The sequence below is a fragment of the Heptranchias perlo genome, chromosome 2, assembly GCF_035084215.1.
Source record: "Heptranchias perlo isolate sHepPer1 chromosome 2, sHepPer1.hap1, whole genome shotgun sequence".
Taxonomy (NCBI): domain Eukaryota; kingdom Metazoa; phylum Chordata; class Chondrichthyes; order Hexanchiformes; family Hexanchidae; genus Heptranchias; species Heptranchias perlo.
In genome coordinates, this window is record NC_090326.1 from 39,283,639 (window position 1) to 39,303,814 (window position 20,176).

At 44.2% G+C, this 20,176-nt stretch overlaps 1 protein-coding gene across 4 annotated transcripts in view; it reads right to left on the minus strand.

Annotated features, from left to right (window-relative positions):
• The window catches only part of LOC137337716 (serpin B6-like), a 56,884-nt gene that overhangs the window by 35,519 nt on the left and 1,189 nt on the right, over positions 1-20,176 (minus strand). The window lies entirely within an intron of this gene.

Below are 20,176 nucleotides of genomic sequence, written 5' to 3' on the forward strand. Positions count from 1 at the left end.
TTTTGTTATCCATTTATGTTTTTTAGTGTTGTTTTTGAGACCCAATACTTGTTCTGCAGTTCTTAATATTCCATGTTTGATGTTGTTCCACATCTCTTCCACATCCGTTTTTTCAGTTATCGCACTTTGTATATGACTGACCGTTCCTTTTTACATCTGAGTGGTGTGGGACATTCTAAATCCAGCTAATCCTGGATATTAAACAAAGAGCTGTTCTGTTCAAATCAAAGAATCTGCTTCAAAATCTCAGAGGCAGTTTGAAAAGAAACAGTTTGAAAATCCCGAAAGAGCGAAAAATTGTTCTGAATTTTCAAGAAACAGTGTAGGTTCCCACAGTGATGAGAAATTCAAGGAAAATAAATTTGTATTATTTAAAAGTTACTTATAAAGTGTTAGCTTAGTTCTTAGAGTCGTGATCTATTTTGTCCATTTGAGGATTTAAGTGGAAGGATGTCTACTGTAAATATACATTATATGACTGTTACTTATGTGCTTGTTCATCTTTGTAAATTAAATTCATTTGATATTTTAAACTTGAAATGAGTTCTGATGTGGCATCCTACCCCTTTTGAAGACCAGAGCGAGATCTTTTGGAAACATACGATAATCCAGTAGCAATTACTACACATGGTTTGCTGCTCATTTCCAGGGCACATAATTGAAAGTTTACCAGATCTCAAGGCAAGGATAGAGAATCTCAATGGATATTAGGAACTGGGACTTACCCATGAATTGTGAGCTAAGAAACAAGAGTCAAAACAATCTAAGACGGTTAGAAAAGATAAAGCATAATACTTGGGTACTCTGGTAACGTCAGATGGTAGAAGTAACAAAGAAGTTAAACTGAGAAAAGCAATTGGAAAACTACTACTACTGTTTAACAGGATGCAACTGTAAAGGTCAAGTAGAATGTTTAAATACATATATGTGGTTTACACCATCGTTTGGATTTGAAAACCGGAACTCGAGCACTTAATTCAGAAAATGGGTGGGGGAGGGTGTTTGGGTTATGGGGCTACACACATTTGTTGAAAATTAGTTGGATAAAAAGAATGAACAATGCAAAGAGCCTTGAAGTAGCACAGGCAAAGAGAGATGAGGTTCATTAAAGTGACAAAAATGATATGATGATAAAAATGAAATAATGTGGGCACATTATTCAAAATTGTTACAGTCCGGAAAAGTTGATGGTAATAGATCAAGTGATAGGCTTGGAAGAATGTTATTAGATGATGTGATGGAATAAGCAAGTATAAATCAGGGGCTTTTACAATTCATCTGTGCAGAGAGCAGAAAACATGGTACACTGCTTGCCAAACTCCAGAGTCTTGACAAGCAATTTGACTACAGAGGGAGGAGAGGGAGAGACATATCACAGCCAAGCCCACTCCCTTCCTCATATAGGAATTTCTAGACGAAAAAATACCAAGTTCCATCTAGTTGGCATTCTACCATCCCGAAAGTCGCATGATACAATGATAATTGAGTTGTTGACTAATCTTAGCAATCAAACTCTATCAATTAGTCTTCAACAGACCCAGAAATGACACAAAGAAAATCCCAGTGGTGGAGAACTTTGGGAACCATAGGTCCGAAGTCACCTGTTCCTCCCAAGCATGTTACACTTACATGTCATGTCTCAAATTACTCATATACTGTATCCCAAAATGTTATTTTCTGAAAGAAATCTATCTAATTTGCATTTGAATGAATCAATACTATCTGCTTCCACCGACTCCCTCAGGAGTCTGTTCCACAGATTGACCACTCGCTCATTGAAATACTGTTTCCACAGATTAGTTTTGAATCTACCTCCCTTCAGGAGCAGGCCGTGTCCTCCTGTTCTACTATTCTCGGCAAGGTGAAATAACTTGCCATGGTCTACATCATCCTGTCCTTTTAGAATCCTAAAAACAGCAATCATATCACTTCTCAGCTTTCTCTTTTCTATTGAGAACATGCCCAATTTACATAATCGCTCCTCATAATCTAATTCCTCCATCCCCTCAATCATTCCAGTTGCTCTCATCTGTATCCTTTCAATGGTTGCAATATCCTTTTTGTATTGTGGCGACCAAAACTGTACACTGTGATCTAAATGTAGTTGCGCCAATAATTCATAAAGTGGCAGGAATACCTCACTATTGCAGCTCATGTAACTCATTGTTCCCATTTCCAGCTGGATTAGCAATTAGAAGTGGGAACCCTAGAAGATGTTCTTCTCCAACTTCAGCATCCCTACTGCTACCTCAGCTGAATTAAATCCAGAATCTGCCTTGAAATGAGTTTCAGAGCACAACATCACTTCAGACTGATGAAATATTAAATGAGGAAAAATTAACTAAAGTATTTATTTTCATAGAATGTACAGCACAGAAACAGGCCATTCAGCCCAACAGGGGCATGGCGTTTATGCTCCACACGAGCCTCCTTCCACCCTTCTTCATCAATCCCCATTTATAGTTACATGAAAAGAAATGATGCATAAATTAATTAGGCAATATTAAAACAGTACAATTATCAAATGTTGAGGTGATCTGGTCATTATCACATTGCTCTTTGTGGGAGCTTGCTTTGTGCAAAATTGTCTGCCGTGTTTCCTACATTACAACAGTGACTACACTTCAAAAGTACTTAATTGATTGTAAAGCACTCTGGGACATCCTGAGGTTGTGAAAGGTGCTATATAAATGTAAATCTTTCTTTTAATATCCATCGGGGTCAATTACTTATTTCAATAGCAGTTCTGAGAAATTACTTTGAAAATAACAATCTCTAGATGAGCAAATTCTGCCTGACTTAGTCTTCACATTTGTTTTGTGGCTTCTGTATTGAGCGGAACTTAAAACATAACGTACACAACAGCAGCATTTGCATCAGAATTAATCATTCCAACTTGATTTCAGAATTTAGAATGAGGCAAGAGATCAGTTTATAATTTTCAAAATGTCTTTGGTGTGAAGTAACCAGCCAACTAGGAAAGATTAACAAGGGTAGATTGCATTTGGATATTTGAAAAGTGGTTTCCTAAAGGCTGGACCATTGCTTAACTATATATCGAAACGTGTTTGTGCTGATTAGGAAGAAGCAACCAATTAGCACAGACACATGTTGATACCTTCAAGAAGCTGTGCCATTGCACTGAATCATTCATTTATGCTTGCAAAATTTGACTTAATACACAACATTCCAGACAAATAAGGCTACATTTCCCAATGAATTTCAACAAGAACTTCATAAGGGAAAAAGTAGCTTGTTCAGAAAGAAGATATACTGCTGGTTACACCAAAATAACCTGTAACAATTTAAAGTCAACAATTGCACCCACTCACCCTAACTTTGAGAACTTCTGAGACCCTGTTGGTTTCTTTCTTAGATTTTAATAAACACTTGTTATGCCGTGGACTTGTAAAACATAATTCTTTTTTAATAGGGTTAATGTAGTGCTTCTTGTGATCAGAATTCCTCCCCCTCCCACAATTATCAGGAACTGTGCTTTTTACTTCTGCCCTTGCAGAGATAATGTAGCCAGGACCTAACAATTAACCCAACTATAGTAAATTGTCAATTAATAAGGGGGAAAAATGAAATTCTGCTAATCTGAAGTAAGAACAAACAATGCTGGAAATACACAGCAGCAAATGTCAACCTCTCTTTTCACTTTACAGATGCTGACTGGCCTGCTGTGTATTTCCAACATTTTCTGTTATTTGTAGTAAACTGCATACTGGAATTTAAGTAAGATTCCAACTTCATTTTCAGTCTATTTAATGACAGGAATTTCATACTCAGGACCAGACTGGCACTGTCCAAAATCACTACTGTCTTTACTTACACTTAAAGCATATATACAGAAGCACAGATATCAGGCAAAATACTACAAAGAACAAGGCAAGATCATATAGGTATGAGAAACATTTGGGCAGTGATGAAACTTGATAAGTGAGTACAAGCTAGACAGAATAGATAAAGAGAAACTGTTCCCATTGGCGGAAGGGTCAAGAACCAGAGGACACAGATTTAAGGTGATTGGCAAAAGAACCAAGGCGACATGAGGAAAAACTTTTTTACACAGCGAGTGGTTATGATCTTGAATGTGCTGCCTGAGGGGGTGGTGGAGGTAGATTCAATCCTGGGTTTCAAAAGGGAACTGGATAAAAATTTGAAGGGAAAAAATTTGCAGGGCTACGGGGAAAGAGCAGGGGAGTAGGACTAGCTGGATTGTTCTTGTGGAGAGCCAGCACAGAATTGATGGGCTGAATGGCCTCCTTCCGTGCTGCAACCATTCTATGATTCTAAGCAGATAAGTCATATGTGATAAGTTCCTGAGTGAGTTAGGATTGCCTCATGAATGGAAATATTTACGTTGTGTTGAACCATGATATTTTCCATTTCTTTTCCATTGGGGAAAAATACTTAAAGAGTATTCTTTTGCTCAAGAAAATTAGCCGAAGTTGCTCTGTCACTGTGATCCTGTGGAAATAAAGGAAAACATTTCCAAAAGTATGCATCATGAGTGTTAGGTAAATGGTACCATCCCATCTATTTATTAATGACTGTGACTATAATAAATGTTCCACCATGCTTAATGCTGGGATAGGTGGTTTTTAAGTCCATTAGGTGCACATATATTGACTTGGGAGGCTTGTTGGTATTGTGCAGCTGCTGCAGCTCTCCTGTTCCTGGCATCAATGCGAAGGCCTGGCTTAAGCACTTGATAATGTAGCAGTGCTATTGCAGTCACAATCCTATAAAGGATGGTTATGTTCACACGGGAAAGAGTCATTTTTGTATGGCTCAAAAAATAAATTCTGCTTCACCTCAACCACAGTTAGGTTGTAATGAAATGCATGCAGGTCTTCAGGGAGATAGGAGTGATCTGAGGTGTGAATGAGTCAACATACTGATCTCGGCTGGGGTCTGCGGCAAGAAACCAAAATTGCAGAATAAATGTCAAATGATTCCAACTATGCTCTACTTATCAGAATTCATAGTATCATAGTATGGTACAGCACAGGAGTCGGCCATTCGGCCCATTGTGCCTATGCCAGCTCTTTGAAAGAGCGATCCAATTAAGTCCCATTCCCCTGCTCTTTCCCCATTGCCCTGCAAATTTTTTCCCTTCAAGTATTTATCCAATTCTCTTTTGAAAGTTACTATTGAATCTGCTTCCATCAACCTTTCAGGCAGTGTGTTCCAGATCGTTACAACTCGCTGCTTAAAAAAATGTTTCCTCATGTCGCCTCTGGCTCTTTTGTCGATCACCTTAAATCTGTGTCCTTTGGTTACTGACCCTTCTGCCACTCGAAACAGTTTCTCCTTATTTGCTTTATCAAAACCGTTCATGATTTTGAACACCTCCATCAAATCTCCCCTTAACCTTCTCTGTTCTAAAGAGAAGAATCCCAGCTTAGAACATAAGAACATAAGAAATTGGAGCAGGAGTAGGCCAATCGGCCCCTCGAGCCTGCTCCGCCATTCAATAAGATCATGGCTGATCTGATCCCAACCACAAATCTAAAGAACACAAGAAGTCGGAGCAGGACCCGGCCACACAGCCCCTGGGCCCTCTCCGCCACCCACAGGGCATTGACCGATCCGAACTCAGCTTCATGTCCAATTTCCTGCCCGCTCCCCATAACCCCTAATTCCCTTTACTTCTAGGAAACTGTCTATTTCTGTTTTAAATTTATCTAATGATGTAGCTTCCACAGCTTCCTGGGGCAGCAAATTCCACAGACAAATCTCTCCACATAACTGAAGTCCCTCATCCCTGGCACCATTCTATTAAATCTCTTCTGCACCCTCTCTAAGGCCTTAACATCCTTCCTAAAATGTGGTGCCCAGAATTGAACACAATACTCCAGCTGAGACCTAACCAGTGTTTTATAAATGTTTAGCATAACTTCCTTGCTTTCGTATTCTTATGCCTCTATTAATAAAACCCAGGATCCCATATGCACTTTTAACAGCCTTCTCAACTTGTCCTGCCACCTTCAAAGATTTGTGCATGTGCACCCCCCCGCCCCCCCCCCCCGGTCTCTCTGTTCCTGCACCCCCTTTAAACATTGTAACATTTAACTTATATTGCCTCTCCTCATTCTTCCTAACAAAATGTATCATTTCAAACTTCTCTGCATGAAATTTCATCTGCCATGTGTCTGCCCATTTCACCCATCTGTCTATGTCCTCTTGAAGACTGTTACCATCCTCCATGTTGTTTACTACATTTCCAAGTTTCGTGTCATCTGAAATTATACCCTGTATACCCAAGTCCAGGTCATTAATATAAATCAAAAAGATCTGTGGTCCTAATACTGACCCCTGAGGAACACCACTGTATACATCCCTCTAGTCTGTATGCTTTTATATTGGGGAGAAACAAACTTCCATGCATGTGTACTTAAGCACATGCACAGAGTTCTACTCGCCGGTGTACAAATGCTATTAGCTCTTTACTAATATTAAAAGCAGAAATGCTGTTTGAGTTTTAAAAGTAATATTTTAAAAATTTAACATAGGTTGCAGTTATACTGAAGAAAATAGCTGTATTTAAGGCTCTACAGCAGAGTGTTTAACATGAGAAATTTTTTGCAAAATAAAACTGCACAGGCAGAGCATACTAGTGTTGACCAAACAAACTAACATCAGTGTGGAGGTGGCATAAATCGAATGGTTCACGTACATGGATATATTTTAAGTCTGAGAATTTTTTTAAAAATCAGTGTGTTGGGTATAAGATGTTGATTTATGTTTTTTAAATGCAATCGGATCTCCTGTGGTGATGCTTAAAGTAAGTGACATGAGATACTGTTTCAGAACGGCAGGAGAATTATACCATGAAATGCATAATGGTGGAGTTATGTGTAAAGTAGCATTTCCTTTTAAGGCCACAAAGTCTAATTACTGTAAATAGGCACATCCTGAAGTCAATTAGTGGGTAATTCATCTTGGGCACATCCTGAGGTCAATAAGTGGACAATTGTTTATTTGTAGTTTGACCGCTGGTTATAAACCATTGGCTCTTCCCAACTTCTGAAAAACTAACAGGAAACTGGCTTTCCAAATAAATAATCATTGAAATCTGCGCACATTTCCTGTCTGTACAACTTGACTTCCTGTTGTCACGAGTGAAGGGACTGTGAAAGAAAGAAGAGGTGAGAGAGGGAGGGAGAGAGAAGGGCTGAGCGAGGGAGGAAGAGAGAGAGAAAAAAGGGGAGAGAGAAAGGGATGAAAGGGGAGGGAGAAGGAAAACAGGATTGCGAGAGAAAGACTGACTTTCTTCATTTGATGTTACTTCAATTTTCAAAAAAAAACACACCTGTGGAATTTTGAAACCAACTAATTATCTCGCCTGTGTTTTGTTGATAGTAAAGGTCAATGTTTACATTTGTGAGACAGAGATTCTAATTTCTAACATCTATTAAATGGTGAGGGGGTAGAGAAACAGAAACAGAGAGAAAGATAAATAGAGAGAAAGACAGTATGTTTCCTCAGTCTAATTTGATTTCTTTAAAAACGATTGAATTTTGAAGCAAACAGTCTTTGAGGAAAACAGATGGAAGAGAGGGTTGAAGGGGAAGAGGAGGAAGGAAAACTGGTTGAGGGTGAAGGAACATCTAGCTTCTCACCACCCACCTGTCGGAAATGCGAGTAGGAGTGGCGGTAAATAGATGGAGGGTTAAGGGTGAGGTGAGCAACAGTAGAACAAGGGAGAGGAGGAGGACACAATGGGAGCAAGGAGCTAGGGGAAGTATGAGCAAATAGAGGAGGGGATGGGAAAGGAACTAAGAGCCACATTTTCCCCACAACTCACACCCAAAATATAGCCTTCAACTATTAGTGGCTCCTTTCCTGCTACATCAGTAAACATCACCCACCATCTCCCAACCAAAAGGTAAAAAAAGACAGAGAGAGAAGCAGAGGAAGGCAAACAGAGGGTGAAAAGAGTTATGGGGAGAGAAGCACTATAAGAGAAAAATAAAGACAGAAGCAGCAGAGAAAAAGAGAGAAACAGCAACACGAAGACATCATAGAGAGTTCAGAGAGTGACCATATTCTCTGACTGGAGTACAAGGGGGCAGAAGTTATGCTGCAGCTATACAAAACCCTGGTTAGACCACACCTGGAGTACTGTGAGCAGTTCTGTTCCTATGTTCCTATGTAATAGATAGAGAAGCTATTCCCATTGGCGGAAGGGTCAAGAACCAGAGGACATAGAATTAAGGTGATTGGCAAAAGAACCAAAGGTGACATGAGGAAAAACATTTTTAGGGAGCGAGTGGTTAGGATCTGGAATGCACTGCCAGAGTGGGTGGTGGAGGCAGATTCAATTGTGGCTTTCAAAAGGGAACTAGGTAACTATTTGAAAGGAAAAAACTTGCAGGGCTACAGGGATAGGGCGGGGGAGTGGGACTAGCTGGATTGCTCTTGCATAGAGTCGGCACAGACTTGATGGGCCGAATGGCCTCCTTCTGTGTTGTATGATTCTATAATTCTATTCTAAACAATATAGTTACACATCATTCATGGTACGTACAGCTCATGACGCTCTAGGGTGCCTCATTGCACTTGCAATCAGTACAGATTGCAGATACGTTACATTCATTAGTCAATACACATTCAGCCCGAGGGGTTTTTTCTCAGATTCTAGCCCCTCGGTATACAATGGCAGGAGGGCCCTAAACTGTGGCTTTTCCCCATTGAGCCTTTGCGATGGCCGCACCAAGCTTCAGTATGTCCCTCAGCACATAGTCCTGGATCTTGGAATGTGCCAGTCTGCAACACTCGGTCGTGGACAGCTCCTTGTACTGGAAGATCAGCAAGTCTCAGGCAGACCAAAGGACTTCTTTCACCGAGGTGATGGTCCTCCAGCAGCAGTTGATGTCTGTCTCGGCGTGTGCCCCCGGCAACAGTCCGTAGAGCACAGAGTCCTGTGTTACAGAGCTGCTTGGGACGAACCTGGTCAGATACCACTGCATCTCTCTCCAGACCTTCTTTGCAACGGCACATTCCAGAAGGAGGTGGGTGACTGTCTTATCCCCACCGCAGCCTCCTCGAGGACAGTGTGCGTTGGCACTGAGATGCTGGGTGTGCATGAAGGATCTGACGAGAAGGTCCCTTCTCACCACTAGCCAAGCTACGTCTTGGTGCTTGTTTCAAAGTTCTGGCAATGAGGCATTCAGCCAAATGACTTCGGCAGTCTGCTCGGGGAACCATTCAGCAGGATCCATCATCTCCTTTTCCTGCAGGGTCTCGAGGACGTTACGTGCAGACCACTTCCTGATTGACTTGTGGTCAAAGATGTTTTTCCACACAAACTTTTCTATAAGCAGTCCAAGTGGATGGAGCGTTCCGTGGCAGCGTGGCCAGGCCCAACCTTAGCAACACCGGGGACAGGTAGAACCTCAGCACGTAGTGACACTTGGTGTTTGCATACAGAGGGTCGGTGCACAGCTTGATGCAGCCGCACACAAAGGTGGCCATCAGAATGAGGGTGACATTTGGTACGTTTTTCCCTCCTTTTCTTGTGGACACGTTCCGTTTTTGATCTCCAGATAAAGTGGAAAATGGCTCGGGTGACTGTCGCGGCGCACGAGCGAGGAATGGGCCAGACCTGCGCCAGGTACAGCAACACCAAGAGCACCTTGCACCCGATGACCAAGTTCTTACCCACAATCAAGAGGGATCGTCGATCCCACAGTTCGAGTTTTTGTTTTACCGTAGCAATACACTCCTCCCAGTTCTTGGTGGACGCCCCGGCCCCTCCGAACCAGATCCCCAGCACCTTCAGGTAATCTGAACTGACGGTGAGGGGGACAAAGGATCGGTCAGTCCAATTCCCAAAGAACATGGCCTCGCTTTAGCTGCAATTTACTCTGGCCCCCGAGTGGCATTGCACAAGTGAGTGAAGACCAAGTATGGTCTTCAGGTGAAGTGGGGTTAGACAGCAGGGGATATTTGGGGAATGCAGACAATTCAGTCCTCATTTTAAAGTCATACATTCTGTCCTTATTTTTCTATAACAATTTGATTTATATATTATTATAGTTAAATAGCAAAACTGACAGTAGTTTGGGACGCAGAGAAGTAGAGTTCGTTAGAACATTGGAGTTCCCCTGCAGTACAGGCCGAGGTGTTGGGAGATGCATAACTAGGTGTTACAGAACCACTACTGGCTGAAGGGTGTAATTACATTGTGAAAAGTTTACATAGGCAGTTCCCATTATAAGTATATGGGTATGGGAATTTATAATGGAAAAAGTCGACAAGAAGTGCATGCAGACGTAAGATTTCTAATATTTGATCTCCCATAGCATTGCACGTGGTAAGTCATAGGAACATAGGAACAGGAGTAGGCCATTCAGCCCCTCGTGCCTGCTCCGCCATTTGATAAGATCATGGCTGATCTGTGATCTAATTCCATATACCTGCCTTTGGCCCATATCCCTTAATACCTTTGGTTGCCAAAAAGCTATCTATCTCAGATTTAAATTTAGCAATTGAGCTAGTATCAACTGCCGTTTGCGGCAGAGAGTTCCAAACTTCTACCACCCTTTGTGTGTAGAAATGTTTTCTAATCTCGCCCCTGAAAGGTCTGGCTCTAATTTATAGACTGTGCCCCCTACTCCTAGAATCCCCAACCAGCAGAAAATTCTTTCTAGACCATTCATGATTTTGAATACCTCTATCAAATCTCCTCGCAACCTTCTCTGTTCCAAGGAGAACAACCCAGCTTCTCCAGTCTATCCACGTAACTAAAGTCCCTCATCCCTGGAATCATTCTAGTAAATCTCTTCTGCACCCTCTCTAAGGTCTTCACGTCTTTCTTAAAGTGCGGTGGTTGAACCAGTGTTTTATAAATGTTCTTCATGACTTCCTTGCTTTTGTAACTCTATGACTCTATTTAAAGCAGCCCAGGATCTTGTATGCTTTTTTAACTGCTTTCTCAACCTGCCCTGCCACTTTCAACTAGTATTGTGATCTTTGAATTGTACTGTATGTACCATTGCAAATTGTATGACCTGTATTGTATTGTTTGAACTGTGATTTGAATTGTACTGCATGTACCTTTACAAATTTTATGAATGAAGTATATTTTTTGAAACAAAAAAAACATGTGCAATGCCACAGGAGATCAACGAATTATATTTTAAAAAATGATAATATATTAAGTATTTTTTGTACCGCTCTTCCTGTCTGCATCAATTGACTTCCTGTTGTCATACTTTTTCCGTTAACTTTCTAACATTATATATCCCTATAAATATGTTTTGCCTATGTAAACTTGTCACATTGAATTACATAAATTGACCCTGGGTGGTCTGTGGAGCGATTCTGAACTTTATCAGATCCAGAAACCTGGAAATGTAGTAAACAATGTGGAGGGTAATAACAGACTTCAGAAGGACATAGACAGACTGGTAAAATGGGCAGACCCATGGCAGACTAAATTTAATGCAGAGAAGTGTGAAGTGATACATTTTGGTAAGGAGAATGAGGAGAGGCAATATAAACTAAATTGTTCATTTTTAAAGGGGTTGCAGGAACAGAGACACCTGGGGGTTATGTTTATAGATCTTTGAAGGTGGCAGGAAAAGTTGAGAAGGCTGTTAAAAACGCATATGAGATCCTGAGCTTTATCAATACAGGCATAGAGTACAAAAGCAAGGAAGTTATGCTAAACCTTTTATAAAACACTGGTTAGGCCTCAGCTGGCATATTGCGTCCAATTCTGGGCACCATAATTTAGGAAGGATGTCAATGCCTTGGAGAGGGTGCAGAAGAGATTTACAAGAATGGTACCAGGGATGAGGGACTTCAGTTATGTGGAGAGACTGGAGAAGTTGGGGTTGTTCCCCTTAGAGCAGAGGTTAAGAGATTTGATGGAGGTGTTCAAAATCATAAAGGGTTTTGATAGGGTAAATAAGGAAAAACTGTGTCCAGTAGCAAAAGGATTGGTAAGCAGAAGACACAGATTCAAGGTAATTGGCAAAAGAACCACAGGCAACATGAAGACAAAAAAATTCACAGCAAATTATGATCTGGAATGCACTGCCTGAAAGGATGGTGAAAGTAGATTCAATAATAACTTTCAAAAGGGAATTGGATAATTACTTGAAGGGAAAAAATTTACAGGGCTATAAGGAAAGGGCAGGGGAATGGGACTAATTGGATAGCTCTTTCAAACAGCCGGCACAGGCACGATGGACTGAATGGCCTTCTTCTGTGCTGTACCATCCTATGATCCACCACCATGTTCTGTTTCTCCCCCTGTCTCCTGAAGTTATTTTAACTTTAATTTTAGAGTTTTCATTTAGAATTTTTAATTTCATATATTAAATATTTCTATTTTCCAGTGGGTTTTCTCTTCCTAGCATTGTTATTGTTTCTGCCGATTTTCAGCCGGTCCTGTGGCTCCCCGCTGGTCGGCAGCTCTGCAACTTGTTCTTGACCATGGTGTTTCCTCTTAATTCCCGGGATCACAGGCCTGCCTGTGAAGGGAGTGCAGTGCAACGAAACACTCACCTGAGACAAGCAGCCGCTGGGACCCAAGGCTCAGGGCCCCGTTCCCACAGCTGCACCCCAACCATTGTTTGGCCACTGCATCACTCTGTCAAAACATTAAGCAGCTGACATCATGACACCAGAGGAGATTTTCCACCTCCCAGATTTGGCATCCATTCCAGACCCTCAGCCCCTGGTCAAAATGGGAGTCAGCCATCCATTTAGCCAAGTTAGCTGTTTTAACATGAGGCAAGAAACAATTTTTAAAATCTAATATTACGAAAAATAGAGGCCTTCTGTCTGTTGTTTTTCTGAGATCTTATTGGTCCATTGGATGAAGCCAACACCCAGTGTTTCCCCACAGCATCAATGATATGCAAATTTCACTTTCGCAATGAGCTACAGATGAGGAAAGCCATTTGACCCATCTTAGTTCATCCATCCAGAAAATCTTACCGTCCCCCATCACAGCATCAAACTGTTTCACAAATGATTCAAAGGTTCTATTTTGCAATAGGCCAGTGGAAAAAGAGGGCCTAGCCCTACAGGTACACGAGTAAATGTCTCCCCTTAAAGGGGTGATAGCACTAAAATTCAGGAAGGGTCTGGCCCATTCAAACTGATTTTTAGAGCAAATTAACTAAAACAAATCAAATTAAAATGGTACAAATGATTCAAGGATTTTTGTATCACCTACCTTACCCAGCAGTCTATTCCAGGTATTGATAACAAAAAAAAATCTGAACACCATTACCCAGAGTATTTTGCAGTCCACCAACCTTCCTTTCCAGCTTTTTTATTGCAACATCAAGTGGCACCTAGGGTTGCCAACCCTCCAGGATTGTCCTGGAGTCTCCAGGAATTAAAGATGAATCATATAGACACTGCTGCAAGCAGCCAGGGAGAAAAATCATTTGGACATTTTTAAAAATTGGACCTATTTTTGAACTTCTTCGAACACATTCGTTGGTTAGTTATAAAATTTTAGAGGTGGGAAAAAGACTCTTTGACTGGGCAGAGTGGTTGGAGACGAGAGGTCATCTGACGGAACCTCCAGAAATAGTTCCCACCAGAGTTGGCAAACTTAGTGTCACTGCCTATTCTTTTCATAACGGTACAACAAAATACAATGCTGTATATTCTGGGCTGCATCTATTGACACCAATGTGGTACAAATACACAAATTTCTTATTCTCACCAAGTCAAAGTGGGAGGACAAAACTAACCCAACACTTTGTCTGGAATGTGTAATTTGATCCAGTCATTGTCAGGCAGGTTACAGAGTTCAGACAAGGCACAGTGCTAACACTAATGATTTCAGCGAACAGATAGCGCTAACACTACCAAGTTCAGGCAATGCACAGCGCTAACACTCCTGAGTACTGCCGAGTTCAGAGAACGCTCAGTGCTAACACTCCCGAGTTCAGAGAACGCTCAGTGGTAATTCTCCCGAGTTCAGAGAACGCTCAATGCTAACACTCCCGAGTTCAGAGAACGCTCAGTGGTAACACTCCCGAGTTCAGAGAACGCTCAATGCTAACACTCCCGAGTTCAGAGAACGCTCAGTGCTAACACTCCCGAGTTCAGAGAACGCTCAATGCTAACACTCCCGAGTTCAGAGAACGCATAGTGCCAACAGTCCCGAGTTCAGACAATGCACAGCGCTAACATTCCCAAGTTCAGAGAACGCACAGTGCTACTACCGAGTTCAGATAGGAAGAGGTGAGGCCATGGAGGAATTTGAACAATTTTAAAATCAAGGTATTGGTGGACCGGGGGCCAATGTAGGTCAGTGAGCACAGGGGTGATAGGCGAACGGAACATGCTGTGAGTTAAGATAAGGGCAGCAGTTTTGGATGAGCTCAAGTTTATGGAGGGTGGAAGGTGGGAGGTTGGCCAGGAGAGCATTGAAATAGTCAAGTCTGGAGGTATCAAAGGCATGGATGAGAGTTTCAGCAGCAGAAGGGCTGAGGCAGGGGCTGAGATGGGCAATGTTGTGGAGGTGGAAGTATGTGGTCTTTGTGACGGAGAGGATATGGAGTCAGAAGCTCAGCTCAGGGTTAAATAGGATGCCGATATTGCAAACAGTCTGTTTCAGCCTAAGACTGTGGCCAGCGAGGGGATGGAATCAGTAGCGAGGGAACGGAGTTTGTGGCAGGCACCGAAGACAATAGGCCAGATTCTGCTGTGAGCGCCAAACGAATGGCACCATCTAGTCATTAGACTTACACTTGCCCATAAACTTTCTATGGGGTTTTGCACGGGAAGTTACAAAGTGATATCCTCTGTGACTGTGGCCGTGGTGCACCATCCCTCCTTGTCTTTATTTCAGTTTTTAAACACGGTTAACCACACTGTCCTTTCCAACACCTCTCCTCCATTGTCCAGTTGAGTGGGAATGCCCTTGCTTTGTTCCACTATTACCTTTTCAGACATAGCCAGAGAATCTCCTGCAATGGTGTAGATAACCGTGTTTTAAAAACTGAAATAAAGACGAGGAGGGATAGTGCACCACAGCCACAGTCACAGAGGATGTCACTACTGACTTTGATTAGGGCCAAGACCTGATCGGAGAGGTTCAAACATGGAGTTGCGACAAAGATGACAGACAGATATGGGGCCAATGGAAGCAGTATTGCCTTCTACTCCCCAGATGCAGATAACGCGCAGTGGGGGTGAAATTGTGCCGTATAGCGCCCGTTTTGTAAGCACTAGCAGACTCCTAAGCCCCAAAAATGCGTCCAAGATGTGCGCGCACACTTCTGATATGAAGTGCGCATGATGCCATCTTGGTAAAGGTGGTGCACCCAATGAACGCCGGCAGCATGTAGAGTAGGGAGATTATGACGCTGAGTTGAAGCGGCCAGCAGCGTTTTGAACTTCCCGCTACAGCCTACGTATTGTCTTAACCTCGCACAGCTGAACAGGATTTAAACGGCATGAACGACCCCCCCCCCCACCCCACCAGCACTATTTAAAGGGATCGTGCAGGAGTTACAGGTTAGTTGCTGGATTATTCTGGCTGCTGGTACAATTGTGGGTGTTTGTGGAAGTTTCCTAAACTTGGAGAAAGTTGCAATATTCTACAGAGAGTGGTCTGGCTGGTCGTGCAGTACTTTAGTGGCATTTAAAATAATGTGCTGATCAAAGTTGCTTCCAGACATGGTTGGCCTGGTAGGACTTCCTTTGGGAATTGAACATGACTGGGAGCATGCAGAGAGGCCACGAAGAGCAGGACAAGCTGCTAGAAGAGGGAGGAGGCGACGTCGGCACAGGGCACTCAGCAGGAGGTCATATCCAACGAGGGCTTTCAGGGACCAATTCTCTTACCTCAAATTCAGCGATGACCAGTGCATCCGACGGCTGCGGTTCACTAAAAAGTTCGTGACTGAAATTTGTCAACTGCTGCAGCCACAACTGCAGCCTCAGGGCAAGCACAGCATTCAGGCGATATAACCAACATCTCGCAGTTTACAGTGCACTGCTGTATAAGGGAGGTCACTGAGGCTCTGTACGCACTCCGAAACAGATTCATCACGTTCCCTCTGGACAGAGACAAACAGCATGAACGAGCATGAGCACACCCGGCAACTCGCATTGCAGGCTTCCCCATGGTGCAGGTTGCCGTGGACTGAACGCATATTACCATGTGTGCTCCACATCACAACTCGGCCACATTCATGAACAGAAAGGGATTCCACTCCCTCAATATGCAGCTGGTGTGCGACCACACGCAGTGCATCATGCAGGCCAGTGCCCGCTATCCTGGCAGCAGTCATGATTCCTTCATCCTGTGGCAGTCCGACGTGCCACCTATATTTCAACCAGCACACCAAGTCAAAGGCTGGCTACTGGGTGACGAGGGTTATCCCCTCATGAAGTGGCCAATGACTCCAGTCCAGAACGCACGCGTAACGTGCACAGCTAGCATACAATGAGAGCCAAGCTGCCACACGGAACATCAGAGCATACCATAGGCATCCTTGAGCAACTCTTCCGCTGCCTGGACTGCTCTGGAGGAGCCCTGCAGTACTCAGCTGAGTGGATATCAAGATTTGTCATTGTAAGCTGCATGCTGAACAACCTCGCCATTATCAGGGAACAGCCTTTGCCACCGTCTATCAGGCAAGAACCTGAGCAGGAGGAGGAGAAGAGACGGAGGGGGAAGTGGAGGAAGAGACAGCGAGGCAACAAGGTAGACAGGGCTCTGCATGATCAGATGATTAATGAGCGATACCAATAATCTCAACTATACCAACAGTCCCACATTCCTTACCTTTCCTCTCCCACATGACCATCAAATCGTCCTCCTTATGATTACACATTGAAAACCAACACCAAATACAAATTCATAACCACATTTATAGATTTACACATGAAATGATTCAAACAAACGGATACTATTCACCCTTGTGCATTCCCTTAGTGCCTGTCGTTCGTGTGCCTTTACCTATCCTCGTGCTCTTACGAGGTGTTTCCCCAGCGGCTGGAGCATGGGTGGTGGAAGGCTGCTGACCTTCAATGGAGGAACGTGCAGATGGTTTTGGAGGACAACCTCGAGTAGCTCTGGGCCGGGAGGCCCAGCTTCAGACTGCACCATCTTGGCCTGGGCTGCAGCAGTCTGGCCTGGCTGGCTGACAGACAGACAACAGCAGAGTGCCGGGGTGGGAGCAGGAATGCTGTCATCCTGAGAGAGGACAGCAGGTTTGTGTGCTGTGGCGCACTGCCACTCTTCCAGGGCGGAGCTTCAGCAATTCCGGTGATCTGCTGGAGAACAGATAGCTGGACTGCTGTGACGGCCTGGAAGCCCCATTCTACAATGGAACCCACAGTCATGATAGCAGCAGTCTGAGCATCCAAATGCAGAAGTCAGACCTTAGATTGCAGATGTTTGTGCTGCAATGGAAGCTGTGACACCAGTCATCAGATGCTGAATCATGGTGGGTTCCACAGATGTGCTGATGGAGGTAACCACCCGTTCCATGTGGGAAAGGATGGGCTTCAACCTCTGCGCAAAGCCCAGTGCCAAGTTGGAGCTGCCCTCCTGCATGCCCCTTGTCATTGTGCGCAGGCTTTCTGGCAGGCTTTCCAGTGCACCAAGCATTTGGTGGTGTACGCCCATCAGCCGCCTTCTGTAGCCTGGCCCATCAAAGTCATCTTCTAACTCCTCTGCAGCAGAACTAGTGAACGATCTCGCCCTCCGGCGAGCTGCACCTGTGGTATCCGTTCACCCCGTACCGGCTTCTGCTCACTTGTGCCCGGTGTCTCACCACGTGCAGATCCCGCTTCTAAACTAGCCTCTAAAGTATGCGCAGTGTCCGTATCCGAGCTGCTGGCTGCAAGTGTATGATTGAGTGACGGTGCGTCTGCATCATCACTGTCTTCATCCTCTGCCTCCTCTGACTGGGCCGATCTCAGTTCTTGGGTATCTGAAATGACAAAAGGACACAGGTTGAATTGTGGTGAGGCGAGAGGAGAAAGTAAGACATGCGTGCTCATACCATCTTCAGCACGTGAGTCAGAAAAGATTGTGGGATGAGGGAGAAGTGAGAAGCGAGAAGGAGGATTAGGTACGCAGAGACCCTCATCATCGATCCCTCCAGCACCGCCAATGGCCACGGCCGCAGCCCATCCAATAATGGCCAATCCTGTCTCCTCCATGGGGGTGAGGACGTGAAGGCCTGCCTGTCCTCCCCCAGGTCTTTCCTGCTGCCTGTTGTTATGCGCCACTTTCTCCTGCAACAAAGAGGGAAATGTGTCAGTGAGTGTCTTGCAAGAGTGGTATTGTGTGAGGGTGAGATGCAGCATCTGATTTGAAGGGTTGCGCACTGATTGAAAGAGTTTGTTAGTAGGTGGATGATGGGGGTTATAGTGTGTGGAGCAATGGATGAGGCTAGTGAAGCAGTTGGTGGGATATACCACTTGACAGTTGAACTTACTCATCTTGACCACTGTCAAATCATTGAACTTCTTCCTGAACTGCATCCATGTTCGTGGTGCAATGTTTCTGGCATTTACCTCGTGCACAACTCCCTCCCACTGCCGCGAGTGTATGTCTGGAGGGCCTCCTGCGACCCCCCCCCCCACCCCCTCTAAGTAGTGCTAGCCATTCCTGATATCGGGGCCCCCTACTGGTGGGTGCAGCCAATTAACAGTGCAGGTAGCACTGGCTGCACGCAGCAATCATTTAAATCTTCAGGCAGCACGAATGTTACATGCCGCCTGCATCGTTACTACCAGGCACAGGTTAATCACGCCTTTTGGAATACAGGTCATAGGTGTTGGGAATTGCAGGCAACACAAACTGCAGTATCTCCTGCTCCTCTTCACTCCTACTCTGCCAGTTTGGTTATGTGTATCTATGAATGCTGCTCATCCTCCTTCCATTCCCTAACCCTAACCCTAACCCATTTGGCTCACCTTGAATCAAGTGTTGATCCCTCTTTGTGTGAAGAATGATTTCTTGATTTAATTCCTACTTTTGAATCTAGGTTGTTTTCTTTTATACTAGCGATCCTCCTTGTGGCTTTTCTCTGCACTGGCCACAGCACATCAGTAGCTCCCTTGTGCCTCAGTGACCAGCACTGCACGAGGGAGTCAAGGTGTGGTCTGAGCAACAGGCTGTTCGCAACTTCCTCTGACGTAAAGGCCTGGACTTTCCTTATGAAAACCACCCACTTCTGGGTGGTGGTCTGGCAAGTGAAGTGGGGCAGGGCACCTCAGCCCAAACTGGCTACCTCGATTTCTGCCATGATTTCCCTCCCATTACCCCTCAGTGGCCCTGATCATTCTGCTGGCAGCGCACCCACCGCAATCAAATGAACAGGGGGGGCCTAAATGCAATTTAGGCCCCCCCGGGATTTGACCGGGAGTCACGTCTACTATGTTGAAACTGCAGTTTCTGAGCAGTCGATGCTATTTTGTAAGACTGCCACTTATGGAAGCAGTAACTGTTGCCAGTACAGAAGTGACAATTGCTCTTATACCCTCCTCCTAATATCTGGCTGATGGCTATATTGATCTCCTGGACCACCAGTCACTTCATGTCCTGCCTCCCTTGTTGCATTGCAGATGCAGGTTCTGGACTCCTCCAATTGTCCCATCAGCACCAGGAGAGAAGAGACTGTCTTCACTGCCTGCATGTGAGACCAATGGTCCTCAATGATTGATCTTTAACAGCCTAGGCCTGAGATCTTGGTCTTGAAATCCTCAGCTGAGGGATCTTACTTATATCAACTCTGGGGAAGAGACAGATGTCTCCTCCTTAAATTTGCCTACCAGCTCCTCCTCCTTGCTGCTCTGGGATCTACCCAGTAATATCTGCTCTTTGTCAGTAATAGCACCTCCCTAAATGGGTGTATCTGAGCTTTTGCTTGAGCAAACACGATACCATGACAGAATGGGTGGGTCAGGTGCAGAAAAGGTCCTTCTGGAGGTACCAGGCTGCTCAGATGCTTCTTTCTCTAAGCATTCAATACCTTTGAGGGATGCAAAGGCCAACTAACTGGTTTGTGCATTATAAGCTTGTGAAGCTCTTCAGTATCAGTGTTTCCCTGCACCTCATCCAGAGCTGACCCTCCCCCCTTCTCTCTGCTCCCTCCAGGCTCCTGCTCTCCCTCTCCCTCATTGCTGGCTGCATTCCATGTTCGAACTTCGGGCCCTGCTTTTA